Source organism: Silene latifolia, chromosome 9 (genome assembly GCF_048544455.1).
Source record: "Silene latifolia isolate original U9 population chromosome 9, ASM4854445v1, whole genome shotgun sequence".
NCBI classification, from domain to species: Eukaryota; Viridiplantae; Streptophyta; class Magnoliopsida; order Caryophyllales; family Caryophyllaceae; genus Silene; species Silene latifolia.
Window position 1 is genome coordinate 126,832,128 of NC_133534.1, and position 6,143 is coordinate 126,838,270.

Genomic DNA, 6,143 nt, shown 5'->3' on the forward strand with positions numbered 1-6,143 from the left:
CCCATTAATGTGCACATCCCCTCCCGTGGCGGGTTCCACGGAGGGCGAAACTAGGGCGTGAAGCCACTCCAGCAAGTGACTCCACTCAGCCAGGGACGTGCCCCGAATATCACAGACAGTTATACAATAATCACAAACACGCCAATCGAGACAACACAACACCAACCAACAACATAATCAATCCAATCATACCGACACTATAATCAACACAACAACTGACACACTAGACAACCAACATAAACTGAGTAGGCGAACCTACCTTTAGCCAATGGCAGCGATTCCTTGTTCACTCACATGACATCAACCAAGCAAGCCAAAACCCCTATACAAACAGTAAAAACACCTATTACTATTACCACAACCCTATAAGAAACAACAACGAGAAAGATGACGATGATGACATACCTACGCACAGCATATCGGTGTCAAGACCGCTACCTGACTCAAGCAACCTATCCCCAAGGCACAAGAATCCTCAAAGGCGCCCATGGGAGGAATTATGGTGAAGGAAATGAGGAAAGGCGACATCTAAGTCTGAAGGAAGGAGGCGAAAATGATTTGCGATTCAATCAAATTACGATTATAAACCCTCGCTGTAAAGATGTTACTCTATCGATTAACCAACTTACTCGATCAAGTGACCCCTACTCGATCGAGTACTCAAGCTACTCGATCGGGTAGCCTCTACTAGATCGAGTACCACTCACTCCAAAGCCTATCCTGACGTAAGTACAACTACAACATGCTCCTAAGGTCGGTCAACGTCAGTCAACGGGTCCCTAAAAGGATGGGTATTACAGTCTTCCCCCCTTAAAAAGAACTTCGTCCCCGAAGTTCGACTCATCCTCCCCTCGAACCACGCGACAAGAAACTAAGGTCGACACCACCGTTTACGCGACACAGGTTAACAAAACTATTTAGAAATATTTTCCCCACTACGTATGTCCATCAAACATCATCATCGTCAATTGCCTAACACACACCACACACTCCAACCTCAACGAACCACTACTTGAGTTACTGAACACATAACATGCACCAACACGACCAACTCAACTATCGCTTATACAAGTACATTGAATTATTCAGACATGCATTAACACAACGTTGCGACTATACATTCATTTAACATCGGCCAACAATTACCAATACAATCATGCAGAACAATGGTGTAGCCATAGATTCACAACAATACACAGTTCATCTTACCCTATCACCTTAACCGCACAACAATATTACTAAAGACGACTCAACAATTGGCAATGCTATTTCATTTTCAAGCCAATAACAAATAATTACTGAGAATTGAGTGTACAACATGCTATTTCATTCGACAATTGTTATAAATCCCCTACTCAAATGCATTACAACCACCAAGAAGTTACCAAACATACATATGAAACTATAAAACACACATATGAAACTATTCGAACAATTGTTCACATACTTTAAAATACCATAAAATACTTTAAAACACCACAAAGTATCTCGTTTTTCTTTTGTGACATTACTCTTCCCCTCTAAAAAGGAACTTCGTCCCCGAAGTTCACCATCCAACAACTTCCCTACCCCTCAACCGACACAGACGACATTACTTTGACATTACTCATAAACCATCAAACAACATTGATTTACGTTAACAAGACCAACTCCTTGACATTACTTACGTACAATTCATACGACATAAACCACCGATATCACGTAACATAGCGCGGACATATTGTTACAATTAATAGTAAATACAACAATTACTGTTTAAACTACCTTTCTGAACCAATGATAATATCGTAATTATAGTATTCGATTAAACCACAACAGATGGTACCCGCATGAAGATTTCAAGGTAAAACAGATACTGCTAAAACTGCGTGAAGTGCTCAAAATCCATAACCGACTCATGACAGAAACAACACTCTCTTGACGTTACTTAACCATTATTCACAAAGCATAAATATATATACATATATACAAACATGAACTCAAACAACATCGCTTGCATGCCAAGTTCCCGCAACAATATGTCTTATTGTTTCGACACACCTATATTGCAAAAAACTTTACTCATGACTCGACCACAAGCTAAAATAGGACCAACGGTGGAGCCAAAACATGTTACTAAACACCAACGACCATGAATAATACAAAGATAACCAAAAACATAAGGATTCGAACAAATTAAACCTGGAAATGTGCCTGTAACAGTGACACTCGATCGAGTTGGTCATGCACTCGATCGAGCTGGACCTACTCGATCGAGTCCCTTAGCTACTCGATCGAGTAGCCCGAGATCAGAATACCCCTCCAAAAGACACACCTGCCACTACTCGATCGAGTGAGGGGCACTCGATCAAGTTGCCACAAATCAAAAACTGCCCATAACTCCAAACACAAGATATATAATCACCTAAATACGAGTCGGGATGCTAACCCGACCCACAAATCCTGTGAAACAAATCCAGAAATGTGCAAGTACGGCCTTATGGCCACCGATACAAACCAAGTTCGAAAAAGTGTCAACCAAAACAAAGTAATATCCACCATAAACTGCGAATATAAAAAGAACGAAATGAAGTATCATCACTCCTGCTGCTGCTGCTCATCCATTACTACATCCTCATCACCACCGGCACCTGAAGTGCCAGTTCCTGATGCACCATGTCCCACATCACCACCGGCTCCAGCATCTGATCTCACGTACCAAGGGGTCAAACCACCGTAAGGGTACGCATGAGGCTCTCCCCACATAATCATGTCCACCCCGTAAGAGTGGAAAACCCCGCTGCTGTCCCCGACTCCCCTCCACCAAACCGGATGAGGTCCCGAGGTCCCAATACCCTGAACATATGCCATCTCATGCAGGTTTTGAATAGTCAGGGTAGAAGACACTCTCTCGGCAAGGTAGCTCTCACGCATCTCCGGGGTATCAAAAGAAGGGTATCCAGGGAACGGGTATTGTGGTGGTACTGGCTGATGTGGCTGTGTCTCAGCCTCCCTCTCTCGCACTAGACGTGGCCCTCTCCCCACTCTAGGTTTGTCCTCCTCTGCCCTCACTTTCTCCCCTTTCCTTGGCTCGGGTATAACCTGAAGGATATCGGGGTCAATGAGGTACGTCTGCCATGCAGAACGCTCCTCCTCATCCTCATCCTCATCAGAATAGGCAGATACTACTGCCGCAGGTAAAGGCTCGGTCACTAGAAAGTGCTCAGGAGCTGGTATCCGCATCCAACTCATACCCCACACCCTCTACGCTAAACGAACACCCTCCAAGGTTCTCAACCATTTCTGGTCGAGGAAGTAGGCTCTGTCCATGGTAGGTACCGGGGTGGCTAAAGGAGTGCAGGTAGGGGAAGCCTCAAAGGAAGTTAGCTTCTAAGCTAAACGTGTGGCAATGGCACCACAACTCAGGAACCTAGTGTCAGACGAGGCCATCAAAGCAAGGCTGACACACACCATGGCAGGGACATTAAAAACCACTCTCTGAGACCGCTCGGGGTTAAGGTACGCCATCAAAAGCATCAACTCATGTGAGTTCAACTTACTCACATCCTTCCTCTCGTAAAGAAGACACATCAAGGCACGAAGAAAGATCTTCAAAGTGACATGTTGAACGTCATTTATCAACATGTTACTCGAAGTGGGAGCTGATTTCCCGATGATACAAGGCATAAGACTACTCACCCCACACTCAGTCGATATGTCATGGAGTGCTCCCTTGGCAGGCTTGGCCAAGCCAAGGTGAGAAGCAAACAGGTCCATGGTCAAGATAAAACTCGTGTTCATGAGGCGGAACTCCACAGTTTGTTCCACCGGCTCGTATTTAAACGAGCTCATGAACTCAAGGGTCAGAAAGGCGTACGAGTGCTTCCGGAGGTGATAAAGCCCAGTCATCCCCAAGGTCTCAAAGATGTGCCTGACATAGGTCTCAATGCCCAGGTCATCCAAAAGGGTCGTGTCGATACAGCGGGTTGGTCTCATCTTACGACCCTACAAAGCCACAAACCTTTTCCTCTGTGTGAAATCCACGAAAACTACAGACGGGTATTCCGGCACAGCCGGGACTACCGGTCCACTCCCCTCCCCCACTTCGGGCTCAGAAGCCCTACCCCTCTTGCTCTGTCAGGTTCCTACTGTCGGTCTCGGCATCTGTTTCAGCATACAATTTAAATACCCACCACATATACACGAAAAACATACAAAGCATTCATGTTTGTTCATAAAAAGAATCAACTAGATACACACTATCACCAACAATTCCAAATTACAAGTAAAATTCCCACATCCAGTTATCAGACGGTCTCTACAGCTGTAAAAATTTTGACATATTTGGCATGAATTAACATTATTACTACTACCTTTAGAACTCAAACCTTCAAAACATCTTCACATACAAACCAATTTCACAACAACATGAGACGAATTTCAGTTTAGGGCACTTTTAAGACGGAGTTTTAAGACAAATTTTTGAGTGAAAAGCACAAAATCAATCCTAAACATGATATATATGACATAGATTACCCAATTTTCATCCTTTTTACACACAAAAGACAATCAAAAATCAATCCAAATTACCAAACCCTAGAAAATTCGAGTCACCTAAACCCCCAATTTGAGTCGATTTTTGCATAGCTAACAACAATAATCATCAAAGGAAAGCATCTAGATCATATTGCAGTAATTAGAGGCAAGATTTAACACATATAAATCGATTTTCCCACAATTTCCAACATCCTATGTAGTTCTAAGTAATTAAAACATCAAAATAGAGTGAACATTCATACCTTGATCAATTAGCAAGTAAAAAGAACGAATTCAAGCAAGAAAATCACCAAGTTTAAGCACCACAATCAACAAGAATCAAGGAGTTTTGAGAGAGATGAGAGATTAGGGTTTGCGAAATAGAGAAAGAATGAGAATAAAGAATTAGGAAAAGGGTTTATTAACCCGTGTTTTCGCAGCACTGTAACAGCTTACTCGATCGAGTAAGTATGTTACTCGATCGAGTGGCCTCCACTCGATCGAGTTGAAGCTACTCGGTCGAGTTTTCGTAGTAAGTTTCAACTTTCCCGACGTAATAGCTTCCCAAACTAGATCGAATGAGGTCTACTCGGTCTAGTAGGCACTCGTACTCAGTCAAGTAAGGCTAGATACACGGTCGGAAATACAAGATTAATTAAAGATCCATGCAAAACAGCAACGCGTGTTGATTCCAAAAACGGATTTGGATATCGGCACAGATTAACATACTCATTCACATCACATTACTACTACACAAATACAACGTATCATCTCACAATTACATTACCTCATTCAACTTTTCATTTTCATTCTATAACCATAATTACGCAATCAAGTGACCAAATTTTCAACTTTCTCATGCACACCCTTAACATTTTTCCTTTACTCATAAGCATACAATCGTGATTTCAGCAAAGTAACTTCTAATCGTATTATTTTAACCATACATTTAACCATTACCACACACTAGTTTGATTACTCAACTGTACTACACTACATGCGGAAGCATTCAATCATTCATCTACTACATATACTCTACTACTATCCTGATGACCATCATAACAACTGTACAACTCACTAATCATCACTATTATTACCACATACAACGCTCATAAGCTTTTATACCAATCATTAATATCAACCATTCGGAACAAGCATTATCAACGCCACACTATACACACTTTCCCATATTGCAAACAAATCACCACTTCCGTTACTACTCAACTATAAGCCTTCACAGTTATATTCACAACCATACACACCTGACATCCACAAAGACTCCGCTACAAACATCTCTACATCACTATTATACACACTAGGCACATAGTTCCCGACTCAATACCCCTTAACTAGTGACTGGCTTAAGCATAATGGGGCCATGATTTTAAAATGAGGGCGCCTACTCATCCAAAATCTAGCATCAGTAGGGGCTCCCAAGATACATACAACAGGTTCATTTTATTAGACTCACTACATTCATTAGGCTCATTTGTTACAGGTTCCAAAATCGTCGCTCTGATACCACTTTGTAACACCCACATATACCAAGGAGCCTTAACAAGACCTTCCCTAGCATATAAAGGCATTACCATCTCGGTTGTCCGAGGAAAGTAATTATCAAAAGTCGA